Source organism: Hypanus sabinus, chromosome 21 (genome assembly GCF_030144855.1).
Source record: "Hypanus sabinus isolate sHypSab1 chromosome 21, sHypSab1.hap1, whole genome shotgun sequence".
Taxonomy (NCBI): domain Eukaryota; kingdom Metazoa; phylum Chordata; class Chondrichthyes; order Myliobatiformes; family Dasyatidae; genus Hypanus; species Hypanus sabinus.
This window is the reverse complement of record NC_082726.1, coordinates 51,352,892-51,368,951: the sequence shown is the minus strand read 5'-3', so window position 1 is coordinate 51,368,951 and position 16,060 is coordinate 51,352,892. Positions and strand designations below refer to the sequence as shown.

General features: G+C 40.8%; 1 protein-coding gene across 8 annotated transcripts in view; it reads left to right on the top strand.

Annotated features, from left to right (window-relative positions):
- Positions 1 to 16,060, top strand: part of LOC132379043 (PH and SEC7 domain-containing protein 1-like) — a 222,282-nt gene that overhangs the window by 151,989 nt on the left and 54,233 nt on the right. The window lies entirely within an intron of this gene.

Below are 16,060 nucleotides of genomic sequence, written 5' to 3'. Positions count from 1 at the left end.
TCATGCAGGATGATAGGTTAATGTATATTTTCATAACTGAAGTGGTTGGCAGGAGACGATGTGAGAGAGGGGCCAAGAGGGGAACATGAGGAAAAGTAGGATGAGTTTATGTGAACATAGGTGGTTGGTACAGATAATACAAGGGACTATTTCTATGCTGTATGACTCCATATGTTCCTATGTTAATCAACAACTCCATTATTGCTGTGTTGTACATCCAGCAGGAAGTCAAAACTTGAACTGAAACAACTAACAAGACACTGGAGGACCTCAGGAGCATCTACAAAAGGGAATAAACAGTTGAGGTTTTGAATCAAGACTCTTCAACAGGACTGGAAAGAAAGAGGATGAAGGAAGAGCTGGCGGATGAGGGAGGGGCAGAGTTTGAATGATGTAAGAATATAGTTATATAGCTTGAATGATTTAAGAATGTGGGAGGTGATAGGTGGCAGGGACAAAGGACTGAAGAAGATTGAATCTGACAGGAGAGGACAGTGGACCATGCAATAAAAGAAAGGACATGCGGAGGAGAGTATGTGGGAAGAATGTGTTGGTAATTGCGACATTGAGAGGGCAGGGTAGTGAAAGAGAAGGGGTGATGGGATACTGGAATAAAATATGGGAAGAGAGGAGTGGTTACTGGGAGATGAACTAAAGGCCATTTCTATCCATCAAGTTCTGTTGGTGGATATTTTGGTTCTGTCCTCAGACATTAAGGGTGAATTTCATGTGGTGTCTACATTCTCCCTGAAGACTTGCAACTGAACTGAAATGTTCCTGCTCAGCATGAGTGGAAGGAATGATTTTATTAACTCCGTGGGCTTGTGGCGCTTATATTGACAGTGGAGAATGAGAGCAGCACAGATGGTTGGATTCACTGCCATGCCATGGAACTATATAGAATTCATGGCAGAGAAACAGGCTATTCAGCCCAACTAGTCAATGTTGTTGCTGATCTTTACTCAAGACTTCTCTCCCCTATCTATAGATCAGCCTACCTAAGCAAAAAGACACTGAGATTAATGTTAAGATGAACTTCATTTTGTCACATGTACAGTATATTGAAATATTGAAACAAGTACTGAAATGTGTTGATTTGCATCAACAACTATCATAGTCTGAAGATTGTGCTGGGGTCAGCCCGTAAGAGTGCCACACTGCCAGCACCAGTGTAGCATGCCCACAACTCTTTAACCCTGACCATACTTCTTTGGAATGTGGGAGGAAACCAGAGCACCTGGAGAAAACTCATGCATTCATGGGGAGAATGTGCGTAGATGGAGATCAAATCTTGATCGCTGCTTGCTGGCACCATAAAATCACTGCGCTAACAATGCCTCAAGGTTGTCTGACCTCAAGGGCAGAAAACTCGGGTGATCTGTTTGAAGTTTTAAGTTGAACAAGAGATTTGCAAGTGCAGATGGAGGAATGATTTCTTCAAGTTGGGGTTGCTTGGGAATCTTTTTCTCAAAAACGCCCAGGGATCTCTGTGATCCCACTTTGTTCTGTTCTGCTGTGCTGACTTCATATTGATGTTTAAAAAAAGGTGCCTGTGTGCTGTTGGAGAGAGATTTGTCAATCCTGACCATGGAGCATTAAAGAATTTAGAGATGTCAAAGAGGATTATAATCTGAGGTAGTTCAGGTCTTCCAATTTACTGTTTAATATTCTTTCTTCATCCTCAACCCTACTAAATCTGTGGGTTTGAACTGAGGTGGAATGTGCATTGTTTGTGGTAATTGGTTTATTTTTGTCATCAGTTAAAAAAACTTTGTTTAGCATGTCATCCATACAAGTCATTTCACCTCCAGTACCTTGAGGCAGTATGACAGAAAGCCAGTTAACAGAACACAGAATAAAGTGTTACAGTTGCAGAGAGAGAGAGAGCAAAGCAGGCAGACGATAAAGTGAAAGGTCACAACAAAGGCAAAGTAGATCGTAAAGTCAAGACTCCCATCTTACTAAAACAGAAGTTCATTCAATCTTTAACTGTGGGGTGGAAGCTGTTCCTGAGTCTCTTGGTGCATGCTTTCAGCCTGTTGTATCTTCTGCCTGATGAGAGCGAGAGAAGAGAGAATGCTGGAAGTAGAGAGGATCCTTGATTACATTGGCTGCCTTACCAAGTCAGTAAGAAGTACAGACAGAGTCTGCAGAGGGGAAACTGATTTCCATGATGTTCTGAGCTATGTCTACAATCTGTGTGGATTCTGGGAAGTTTGGCAATAATTTTGGAAGTTCCTTGAAAATATATAAATACCTTTTGGTGAAATGTGGGAAATATGTCAATATTTCCAGTGGATTCCTCAAATAATGTTAATATCTGACTACAAACTTGCCAATTGTTTTATTGCTAGGCCAGGGCCAAAAGAGTGGCTAAAGTCTCTAGTGAGTGTCATGGAACTAGAGTCTTAAATATCTATCTATCTCTCTATTTCTTTCTATCTCTCTCTATCACAGTGTGTGTGTGTGTGTGTGTGTGTGTGTGTGTGTGTGTGTGTGTGTGTGTGTGTGTGTGTGTGTGTGTGTGTGTATATATATATATACATATATAAATAGTATATGTGTGTGTATATGTATCTCTAAAAAAGAAAGAAAAAATCTTTCTCTCTCTCGCTATATAGATGCACAAAAATCATTTGGATTCCTGCTTATGGTTGATGGTGTTCTTTTGGTTGTTTGAGTTAAGCTGGCTAACCAGTGTTATTGCCAATTAACTGGACTCTGAAAACTTTATTTTTTCACACTTTATTTACTTGTCTGCAAGGCAAACAGTCTGATGCTTGTCACCAAAATGTTCTGAAATTTGAACAAAGAAATGCCATTTTTATACAAGAGTTGATGAATTGGATACGGATGTTCACCACTAATTGGTAGAGCTTTTTGGATGTTCAAATACTTTATTTGTGCAATCAATCAGCAATTGCACTAAGATAATACAGGTATTAACAACCAATAAAATCTACATGTCAAAGGGTTTGTAATTAGTAAAATAACATCTAGTAGTATGTGTCATTCTAGAATACTTTGTTTGCATCCTTTCCTGTTTTGGTATGCTAAATGACTCTAGTCCCATGCTGTGCAAAAAGAGAGCTATGATCTTCAAAAACCATTCTGCACATTATTGTTGCCTGTACTTTATCTTAATCTTTGTCTTGCCATGACCGCCACACCCAATCTCTTGTTATTGTATTGGAAGACAGTGATTCCCCTGAGAAAGTACTCAGTGGCGAGGGTAGGTGAGAATGCTCAGCGATGAACCATGCTTAGATGTGGAGTGCAAACACAAATGCAAGGCCCCCTTCAGACACTTTGGAACCAAGAAGATGCCATTATATTAGAGGGCCTTTGAGTTCCTCTGCTCTTGCACTGGGCAACAGCAAACATAGTTGGCTGAGTTGCCTGCAAAGCTGCTCCACTCCTGGTGGAGACCTGTTTTAGAGATGACGCAGAAGGAGCACGAGGAAAGAAGTGATTCTGGGTATCACTGTAAATGAAAAGATCTGCTGTCCATCACTAATTTCTCTTGATCTGAAGAATTAACCACATCGGTGAGTCTGGAGTCACATGGAGGACAGTGCGAGTAGGATAAGATTTCCATTTTTGAAGGGCATTTGTTTTAGATATATATAAGTTTTTACAACAATTTGGTGGTTTCATTGGCTACTTGTTGTTCCCATGATATTAGACATCATTTATATAAATGATATAGATGTGAATGCTTAAGGCTAGATTGGTAAATTTGCAGATGACATAAAATTAGGTTATACTGATAGTGAAGGTTATTGTAGATTACTGGGGAATCTCAATCAGTTATGGAACTGGGCCGTGGTGTAGCAAGTGGATTTCAATACAGATAAGTGCAAGATGATGCATTTTTGGGAAGACAAACCAGTGTGGGAGTTATACTGTGGATAGTAGGGCACTAGGGAGTGTAAGGGAACAAAGGGATTTAGGAGTACGAGTGCAAAGTTAATTGAAAACAGCATCACAGGAAGACGGTGGTGAAAAATTTTTAACATACGTGCCTTCATCAGGCAGGGCGTTGAGTATAGGAGCTGGGACATTATGTTGCAGTTGTACAAGTTAATGGTGAGGCAGCGTTTGGAGTACCATGTACAGATTTGATCATTTTGTTATAGGCAAGGTGTGGAAAAGGATTTACTAGGATATTGCCAGGATTAGAGTTATAGGGAGAGATGGGCCAGGAAAGGTTTTCATTCCTGGGAATGTAGGAGAATGAGATGTGACCTTATAGAAGTTTAAAATGATGAGAGGCATAGATAAGGTGGATGGGAACAGTCTTCTACCCTGGATAATCCAAAACTATAAGGCCAAGATTTTGAATAAGAGGGGAAGTATTTAAAGCAGGCAAGAGTGGCATTTTTTTCATACAGAGGGTGGTGAGTACATGGAACTACCTGCTAGACAAACTGGATGGGGCAGGTGCAGTGATATTTAAAAATCAAGCATCTTCGTTAGGACAGTTGTGAAGAATTGGCCCAAAACCTTTACTGTTTGAACTTTGTTTATTTATTTCCATAGATAATCCCTGACCTGCTGAGTTCCTCCAGCATTTTGTGTTTGTTGCTGTGAATTTCCAGCATCTGCAGAATCTCTTGTGTTAATCATTTAAGATGCACTTGGATAGGTACATGGAGAGGTGGAGCTTGGAGGGATATGGGCTAAATGCAGGAAATCGAGTCTCACTGGGTGGGCGCCATGGATCAGCATGGACTGGGTGGACTGAAGGGCCTGTATCCATGCTATGTTGCTCAGATACTATGACAGTGTTCAGTTCGTGACAGGAGTTTGTAACCTGAATTGTTCATAAGTTGGAATGAGCGGGAGCTCTATGTGGATTGGGGCCACAGAGTTAGCAGTGATGGTAGAGGAGGAGCCTCATTAACTCAGTGAGTGTATCTGCTCGTCCCTCCCAGCTCTGCTTGGTTCAGCGCTGACCCTGACTGTTACAGCTACAGGGAGAGATGGCACACATAATGCCCTGTTCCCACTCGGCCGATGATGCTAATAACCTCTCAGCTACTGACAAATTCATCCCCGTCAATCCTTCTGGTGTCCCAAACCCTTGCTCTTATGTATGGGCCATCTATATTTACATTGAACTTTGAAGTGGATGGGTTGCAGCAGCAGAAAGCCGCACACACATACACTCAGTGACCACCTCATTAGGTACAGGAAGTATCTAATAAAGTGGCCACTGAGTGTAATTCTGTATGTTCTTTCTTTCTTTCTCAATCTTTTTATTATTATTAATAATGTGGACAAAATACAAATGATATATTAATAAAAAAATTACAAACATACAAATTCCATTACAGATAAAAAAGACATAAACAATAGTTACAGTATAAATGGGTTTACCAAGACATAAACCATACAGTAAATGTATGAACATGGTAAGTCTAGATATTTCATAATATATGATATAAAAAAACAGAAAAAAGAAAAAATATATATAATGCAAAATTAACTAATCTACTAATCTAATGACTAATAAAGAAGAAAAAAGAAGCAAAAAAAAAAGAAAAAAGAAACATTGGGAAAAAAAGAAAAAAAAAGGGCTTTTTATAATATCTCACAAGAATAAATATTCATCAATGCCGTCACTTCCGGTCCTCTCAACATACATAAGGTAAAAGCTGGAAAGTCAAATAAACTTGGAACAGGGTCATATTACATCATATGAAAATATTGAATAAATGGTCTCCATATCTTTTCAAATTTAATAGAAGTATCAAAAACACTTCTAATTTTTTCTGAATTTAAACATAACATAGTTTGAGAGAACCAATTAAATACCGTGGGAGGGTTAATTTCCTTCCAATTCAACAATATAGATCTTCTAGCCATCAGAGTTAGAAATGCAATCATTCGACGGGCGGAAGAAGATAAATGCAGTGAGTCCATCATTGGTAAACCAAAAATTGCGGTAATAGGATGAGGTTGTAAATCAATATTCAAAACCACAGAGATAATATCAAAAATATCTTTCCAATATTTTTTCAAAAATGGACATGACCAAAACATATGAGTTAAAGACGTGATTTCAGATTGACATCTATCACAAATAGGATTTATATAAGAGTAAAAATGAGCTAATTTATCCTTGGACATATGGGCCCTATGTACGACCTTAAATTGTATTAATGAATGTTTGGCACATATCGATGATGTATTAAAATTCTGTATGTTCATCATCTTCTCATGCTGTAGCCCATCCATTTCAAGGTTTGATGTGTTCTGAGTTCAGAGATGCTCTTTTGCACTCCACTGTTCCAATGCTTGATTTTTTTTTAAGTTACAATTACCTTCCTGTCAGCTTGAATCAGCCTGTCCATTCTCCTCTGACCTCTCTCGTTAACAAGGCATTTTCACCCCCAGAACTGCCACTCGCTAGAATTTTTTTGTTTCTCGCACCATTCTCTGCAAACTCTAGAGACTGTTGTGTGTGAAAATCCCAGATCAGCAGTTGCAAACTATTCTGTCTGGCACCAACAATCATTCCACAGTCAAGGTCACAGATCACATTTCTTCTCCATTCTGATGATTGGTCTGAACAACAACTGAACCTGTTGACCATGTCTGCATGCTTTAGTGCATTGAATTGCTGCTATATGATTGACTGGTTAGATATTTATATTAATGAGCAGGTTTATTTATGTTTAAGGTTGAAAGAGTGCAGAGAAAGTTTACAAGGATGTTTCCGGGACTTGAGAAACTGAGTTACAGAGAAAGGTTGAATAGGTTAGGACTTTATTCCCTGGAGCGTAGAAGAATGAGGGGAGATTTGATAGAGGTATATAAAATTATGCTGGGTATAGATAGAGTGAATGCAAGCAAGCTTTTTCCATTGAGGCTAGGGGAGAAAAAAAATCAGAGGACATGGGTTAAGGGTGTAGGGGGAAAAGTTTAAAGGGAATATTAGGGGGGGCTTCTTCACACAAAGGATGTTGGAGGTGGGAGTGTGGAATGAGCTGCCAGATGAGGTAGTAAATGCGTGCGCACTTTTAACATTTAAGAAAAACTTGGACAAGTATTTGGATGAGAGGTGTATGGTCCAGGTGCAGGTCTGTGGAACTAGGCAGAAAAATGGTTCAGCACAGCCAAGAAGGGAAAAACGGCCTGTTTTTGTGCCGTAATGTTCTATGGTATGGTTCTATGTACCTAATAAAGTGGCCATTGTATAAAATGTATATACTGAGATTAACTTTAATTCTCCTCTTATTCAATTATTGAATATAAATTCCCCAGCCTCCATTGTGGGATTTGAACTTCTATCTTTAGATCAATGATCCAGAGCATTGGCTGCCCATCCAGTAATTTCATAGCTCGACTATGCTATCAACAAATTAGACAGCAGCCAACCAGAAATTACAGTTTTCTTGCATGAGCTGCAGTTAAGTGACCTCTTCAGATGAGAATACAGATTATAGAAACAATTTAAATGTTAATGGGATGGCAGCCCTAATGTCAAGCAGGAGAGTTTGCACGGGGAAACACTTGAAACAATCAGCAGATCAGGCAGCATCTGCGGAGATCATTTAACATTAATGTTTTGATGTTGAGGATCCTTGATGGAGCCCTGGCAAGGAGTCAGTCTGACAAAAGGTCTTCAATTTGAAATGTTAACTCAATTACTTGCACCACATTGGTCAGACCACAAATGGAGTATTATGAGCAATTCTGGGCCTCCTGTCTAAGAGAGGACATGCTGGCTTTGCAGAGGATCCAGAGAGGTCGACAAGAATTATCCATTAAATACACTAACCCTTTTATTCCTGAGAGGGTTAAACATTTCTCATATGTTAACTCACTTGGGAATAAAAGGGTTAATGTATGAGGAACGTTTGATGGCTCTGGGCTTGTACTCGCTGGATTTCAGAGAAACAAGGGGGTATCTCAGTGAAACCTATCCAGTATTGAAAGGCCTAGACAGAGTAGACATGGAGAGGATGTTTCCAGTAGTGGGAGAGTCTAGGGCTAGAGGGCAGATCCTTTGAATAGAAGGATGCTCCTTTAGAACAGTTTGAGTAATTTCTTTAGCCAGAGGGTTGTGAATCCTTGGAAGTAAATGTCACAGATAGTTGTGCAAGCCAAGTTATTGGGTATATTAAAAGTCGAGGTTAGTAGGTTTGTGTTTAGTAAGGGCATGAAAGGTTATGTAGTTGTGAGAGAATAAGTCAGCCATGATTGAATGGCGAAGTGGACTCAATGGGCTGAATGCCCTATTGTAGCTCCTGTGTGTTATGCACATAATGATCTGACACTGCTTTCACACCCATTTCCACTCTTTAGCCCGAGGTCACCAATATCATAACAAATGCTCTTGTCTGTTTGGATCCATCACGAGATGGTCCTGCTAGCTGTAGCACTGTGCAGATATTGACACACTGTCCCGAACTCCCCATAAACAGGCACGTCACCTCCTGATTCCCTCCTGCCGACATGCTGCAGAAATATTGACTCTCTCTCCAGGATGTCTTGGAAATATTGAAATGTTGAAAATGTAGACAACCTTCCCATGATCTCCGCAAATATTGATATAAATATATTGCCCATGTTCCATAGAAACATTGACACTCTGCCCAGGATTCTATGAAATAGAGACATTTTGTTGTACAGCACAGAAACAGACTCTTCTGCCTGCCCATCAGCGCAGACTTATTTGCACTTCTCTGTTAATGCAGTGGCGGGGTGGAGATGCATCTCTACCAAAAGAGGTGTAAGGCACTCCTTCCCTCTGCTAGCCTGCAGGTCATCCCTGGGCAAGGTGTAGCACCTTGCTTAGTTTCTCTCTCCCCCCAGATTAGGGTCAATGAATCCATGGGAGCAAGTGGTGGATGACCGTCTGAACAGCTGGTGCATATCACAAGTCCTGGTTACGCAACCACTGACACCAGGCAAACAATCGCTGATGGAGTATTGATAATGGCTGGGATCACCTGTCTTATAAAGACACTGCCCAGAAAAGGCAATGGCAAACCACTTCTGCAGAAATATTTGCCAAGAATAATTACGGTTATGGAAAGACCATAATTGGCCTCTTGGTACATAACCAACATAAATATTGAGATCCTCAACAAAATCTTCGCAAATATTTACATCCTGGGGTTCCCCAGAGATTCTTATACACTACCTAATATTGCCTGGTGAAACAGCTACTAGAAAAGATTAAAGAAAAAAGATTAGCTTTATTTGTGACATTCTGTATACATCTAACATACAGTGAAATACGTCATTTGCGTCAAATCAAATCAGCGGGGATTTTGCTGGGCAGCCCACAAGTGTCACTACTCTTCTGGTACCAACATTGCATCCCCACAAATCATTAACCCTCAATCAAACTGCATTATATGTGTTTAGAAAGTGGGAGGAAACCCACATAATCATGGGGAGAGTGTACTAACTCCTTACAGAAGCGGCAGGAATTGAACCCCAATCTTACAGGTGGTCCTGTAAACCGTATGTTATGTAAACCGCTGTGCTGGTGTGCCACTCCACCATTTTCTCCAGGATACCTGCAAATATTGACAGAATAACCGTGATCTGTGGAAATAATCAGGATTCTCTGTGAAAAGATCAGGAGCCATCCTGAAATACCAGAATCCTCGAAGAATCATTTGCTCTAAGACCATGTCAGACTCCTCACTGCAAATATGTTTCTTCAGTATCAGCAGCATGTTAGCACAATGTTTTAGAGCACCAGTGACCCGGGTTCAATTAACCTCTGTCTGTAAGGAGTTTGTACATTCTCCCCATGACCACGTGACCACTAGCGCTTCAGTTCCCTTCTACATTCCAAAGATGCATGGGCTAGTAGGTTAATTGGTCACATGGGTGTAATTGGGTGGCGCAGGCTCATTAGACTGACAGGTCACGCTACCTTGCTGTATCTCTAAATAAAACAAATGAAATGAACTGAAATAGCTGGTCATAAATATTGGGAGAAAACCCAGAATAAAAACATCGATGCAGATTTGAATTATGTTGACAGGTACAATCCAGTATTTTGCAACTGCGTGGCGGCTCCGCAGATTCCTGAATTCACGGAGCTCTCTCAGGGAACTTGCAAATTATATCCCATAATTACCATCTGACAACATTCACAGCATAATGAACTTCCATTTCACACCTGAATTCACGAAGCCAGTTCTGAAGCAGCACTCAGCAGACGGCACCACACTATCTGATCATTTTCTGATGCACTAAACCCCGATTTAGCTCTGTAAACCAATGGAGCTGCTTATCTGTGGCACAGGCTTTTGCGCTTGACTTGTACCAAAGAACTCTGTTTGAGGATAAGCTTCTACCGCAGCTGAACGAAACAAAAGAGTCTGCTCAACCACCAACGGGTACATTCCTTTCAAAAAGATCCATCCTGCATAATAAAATGGAGGAAGTATTTCCCCAGACGCCATTGAACAGAATTAAAATGACCAAAAAATAGTTATGCTTGTGTTTTAAAGCCCATGCTTCTAATTTTTTGCTTGCTCTCCTATTCTCGGAGTCCTGCTGAAGTGTATGCTTGTGATGCCAGCAGGAATTAAATTTAAGATTAACTCTTTCTTTTCAATATGGTTCAGTATCCTAGATCGTCATGGTGAACTGGTGTCGCTACGATGGCCCGTCCAGTTGTTGGGTAGAGTGCTGTCGCTGCGGGACTCAATAATGTCTTGTTATATGCTTGGAGTGAGCTGGCTCATTAGGCGTTGAGGCAGGCTGGACAGCATTTTCACTGGCTTTGCATTCAATAGAAAGAGAACCTTGAGCTGGGCACTAAATAGATGAGACATCAGTCAATCCATTCAGACCTAACCTAGTCTGTGCCTAACTTGGATCCTTGATAATGATACCCATAATTCATAGGTGATGACATTTTGGAGAGGAGAATAATCTGAAACTTCTCTATGGCCTCTGGCGCCTGGCCCTTCCTGATTAACCCTCCATTTTATTATCCAGTTGTCAGTCTCAAGAGAACCAAAGTGGCAGTGGGTCAGTGGGTCACACGCATGATATAATTAGCCGCTGTTTTAACCAGTAACATTCTTTGCATTGAGAGGAGGATGTGGGTTCGAATGTATAAATAAAACTGAATATATATTCTGCATTGTTAGTGATTCCATCCACTGCAGAAACCAGTGAGCCAAGATTCCATGAATGTTAAGAATTCTGAGGAGTTGTTGAAGATTGAAAAAAATCTCTTGTCCCAGTCAAATTCCTTACTTTTCAACTAAATGGTGATTCTCAGAAACAGCAGAGATGCCCATGCAGTGGCGTCCCCACCATTACTTCAGCAGCAGTCTCAAGGCCATTGTATTCATAGTATTATTATGTTATGGAAGCTGTTCTGTGAGTTGTAGCATACAAAAGAGTGTACAGTAGTGATTTGTAGTGTGACAGTGTACAGTTGTGATGTGTAGTGCATGACAGTGTACAGTAGTGATTTGTAGTGTATGACAGTGTACAGTAGTGATATGTAGTGTACGAAAAACAGTGTACTGTAGTGGGTTGTCTCTGACAGTGCACTGTAGTGGGTTGTAGTGTGTGACAGTGTACTGTGGTGCGTTCTAGTGAGTGACAATGAACTGTGGTGACTTGTGTGTGACAGACAGTGTATTGTAGTGATTTGTTGCGTGTGACAGTGTACTGTACTGATTTGTGTGTGACAGGGTACTGTAGTGATTTGTGTGTGACAGTGTACTGTAGTGATTTGTGTGTGACAGACAGTGTACTGTAGTGATTTGTTGTGTGTGACGTAGTGTACTGTAGTGATTTGTAGTGTGTGACAGACGGTGTACTGCAGTGATTTGTTGTGTGTGATAGTGTACTGTAGTGATTTGTGTGTGCCGGTGTACTGCAGTGATTTGTTGTGTGTGACGTAGTGTACTGTAGTGATTTGTAGTGTGTGACAGTGTACTGTAGTGATTTGTTGTGTGTGACGTAGTGTACTGTAGTGATTTGTAGTGTGTGACAGACAGTGTACTGTAGTGATTTGTAGTGTGTGACAGACGGTGTACTGCAGTGATTTGTTGTGTGTGATAGTGTACTGTAGTGATTTGTGTGTGCCGGTGTACTGCAGTGATTTGTAGTGTGTGACGTAGCATACTGTAGTGATTTGTTGTGTGTGACGTAGTGTACTGTAGTGATTTGTAGTGTGTGACAGTGTACTGTAGTGATTTGTTGTGTGTGCCAGTGTACTGTAGTGATTTGCAGTGTGTGACAGACAGTGTACTGTAGTGATTTGTTGTGTGTGTTAGTGTACTGTAGTGATTTGTTGTGTGTGACGTAGTGTACTGCAGTGATTTGTAGTGTGTGACACAGTACTGTAGTGATTTGTTGTGTGTGACATTGTACTGTAGTGATTTGTGTGTGACATAGTGTACTGTAGTGATTTGTTGTGTGTGACAGAGAGTGTACTGTAGTGATTTGTGGTGTGTGCCAGTGTACTGTAGTGATTTGTTGTGTGTGACAGTGTACTGTAGTGATTTGTTGTGTGTGACGTAGTGTACTGTAGTGATTTGTAGTGTGTGACAGACAGTGTACTGTAGTGATTTGTAGTGTGTGACAGACAGTGTACTGTAGTGATTTGTTGTGTGTGCCAGTGTACTGTAGTGATTTGTAGTGTGTGACGTAGTGTACTGTAGTGATTTGTGGTGTGTGCCAGTGTACTGTAGTGATTTGTTGTGTGTGACAGTGTACTGTAGTGATTTGTTGTGTGTGACGTAGTGTACTGTAGTGATTTGTAGTGTGTGACAGTGTACTGTAGTGATTTGTTGTGTGTGACAGTGTACTGCAGTGATTTGTAGTGTGTGACAGACAGTGTACTGTAGTGATTTGTTGTGTGTGACGTAGTGTACTGCAGTGATTTGTAGTGTGTGACACAGTACTGTAGTGATTTGTTGTGTGTGACATTGTACTGTAGTGATTTGTGTGTGACATAGTGTACTGTAGTGATTTGTTGTGTGTGACAGAGAGAGTACTGTAGTGATTTGTTGTGTGTGACAGTGTACTGCAGTGATTTGTTGTGTGTGATAGTGTACTGTAGTGATTTGTTGTGTGTGACAGTGTACTGTAGTGATTTGTTGTGTGTTACATAGTGTATTGTAGTGATTTGTTGTGTGTGACATTGTACTGTAGTGATTTGTGTGTGACATAGTGTAATATAGTGATTTGTTGTGTGTGACGTAGTGTACTGCAGTGATTTGTAGTGTGTGACACAGTACTGTAGTGATTTGTTGTGTGTGACATTGTACTGTAGTGATTTGTGTGTGACATAGTGTACTGTAGTGATTTGTTGTGTGTGACAGAGAGTGTACTGTAGTGATTTGTTGTGTGTGACAGTGTACTGTAGTGATTTGTAGTGTGTGCCAGTGTACTGTAGTGATTTGTTGTGTGTGACAGTGTACTGTAGTGATTTGTAGTGTGTGACAGACAGTGTACTGTAGTGATTTGTAGTGTGTGACAGAGTGTACTGCAGTGATTTGTTGTGTGTGATAGTGTACTGTAGTGATTTGTGTGTGCCAGTGTACTGCAGTGATTTGTAGTGTGTGACGTAGCGTACTGTAGTGATTTGTTGTGTGTGACGTAGTGTACTGTAGTGATTTGTAGTGTGTGACAGTGTACTGTAGTGATTTGTTGTGTGTGCCAGTGTACTGTAGTGATTTGTTGTGTGTGACAGACAGTGTACTGTAGTGATTTGTAGTATTTAACAGACAGTGTACTGTAGTGATTTGTTGTGTGTGCCAGTGTACTGTAGTGATTTGTAGTGTGTGACGTAGTGTACTGCAGTGATTTGTTGTATGTGTTAGTGTACTGTAGTGATTTGTTGTGTGTGACGTAGTGTACTGCAGTGATTTGTAGTGTGTGACAGACAGTGTACTGTAGTGATTTGTAGTGTGCGATAGTGTACTGCAGTGACTTGTTGTGTGTGACAGTGTACTGTAGTGATTTGTAGTGTGTGAAGTTGTGTACTGTCATGATTTGTTGTATGTGATAGTGTAGTGTAGTGAATGGCGGATGCTCAGCCTTCTGTATAGCACAGATGATTGACATTCACAGTGTTCTGGGAGAAAGTGTACTTGCTCTAGTGTCCAGCATTCATGATTCACTACATTTGTCATGTGATGGAACACAGTGTGTGCATTTTTGACTATGGTGAGTGTAATAATGGTTTCCATTTTGTTATATATAAGAACTTGTTATTATAGTGTTTCATGGCTGTATTTGCATTCTGTTAGGCTGCAATACAGAAAACGTGATTTCACGTATGCTGAATACAGAGCAGTATACACTGTATGATCAACACAAGAGGTTCTGCAATGCTATAAATCCAGAGGAACACACACAAAATGCTGGAAGGACTCAGCTGATCAGGCACATCTATGGAGAGGAATAAAGAGTTGTTTTGGCTCAAGACGCTTCATCAGGATGGGAGAGAAAGGGAAAGGAAGCCAGAATAAGAAGGTTGGGGGGTGGGGTGGGGAGGAAGGACTACAAGCTCGAAGGTGATAGGTGATGCCATCTGAAGAGGATGGAAGGTGGGTGGGGGAGAGTGGATGAATTGACAAGCTCAGAGGTGATGGGTGGAAAAAGTAAAATGCTGAAGAAGGGGAGAATCTGATAGGAGAGGAGAGTGGACCATAGGAGGGAGGGCTCCAGAGGGATGTTATAGGCAGGTGAGGAGAAGTGAAAATGAAATGGGAACCAGAATGGGAATAGAGATAAAGAGAAGAGGGAGGGAGAAGACATTATTAGAAGTTAGAGAAATTGATGTTCATGCCGTAAGGATGGAGGCTAACCAGATGGAATATGAGGTGTTATTCCTCTCCATGGACGCTGCCTGCCCTGCTGAGCTCCTCCAGCAGTTTGTGTGTGCTATATTATGTGATTCAGATTTAATATACACTGTTTGTTTATCCATATTTCAAGCATTACTGATAAGACTGACATTGACTTCCAATTACACTTGAGAAGGCAACGGCAGAGCAGCTCTGGAACCGGTGGGGAATGTACCCCCCCCCCCCCCCCCCCACACACACAGTGCTGTTGGGCAGGGAGTTTTCGCACTTAGACGTGAAGTGGTGAAGGAGTTCTAATGTATTTCCATGTCAGGATGGTGGAGGGAAAGCTGCAGGTTGTGGTGTTCATATGCTCCAGCTGCTCTTGGCCTCTTTGCTGGTAGAAATGGAGGGTTTGGGTGGTGCTCGTGGAGTATCCTGGTCAAAGTACCTGTATCAGCAATGAGAACTCGAGTGAGCTAGAGCTTTTCTCCTTGGAGTGAAGGAGGGCGAGCGGAGACTCGACAGAGATGTATAAAATAATAAGTGGCATGGATAGGTAGCCACTTCACTTTTTCCAGGGTGGAATGGCTAATCTGAGGGGCCATAATTTTAGGGTGACAGGAGGAAAGTATAGGGCAGAGTTTTTTTTTTACACAGAGAAGTAGTGAGTGTTTGAAACACATTACCGGGGTGGTGATAGAGGCAGATGCTTCAATGAGATTTAAGAAAATCTTAGGTACATGGAGGAAAGAAAAATTAAGAGCTATGTGGGAAGGAAGGGTTGGATTAATCTTACAGTAGCTTAAAATTTGGTACAACCACTGTACAAGGTTCAGTATATGGTGTGCAAGTTTTAACATACAGCAAATGGTACAAATGGGATTGCACTACTTGTATGTATAATCTATATTTTCATTTATATTTATCATTATTATTGTTATGAGCAGAGAGACAACATCTGTCAGAAGTAAATTCCTTGTATGTGTACAGGTACTTGGCGATCAAAGTCTGATTCTGATTCTGATTCTGATTCTGAAAATAGATTGAACTTGGTTAACTATGTACAACTTAGTTAAGCATACACTGTGGATATTTCAGTGTGCAGTGCCCTTGGACTAAATGCACTGCAAGATCCAGTATATAGGGTTCCAAATGAACATTGGTGTACAAAGGGTTGTTTAATATGTTGAGCATGTTCTACTATGTTGAGCACCTGCTTGTTTAGTATGCATTGCACAGTGTGGTATACTGTTTAAATC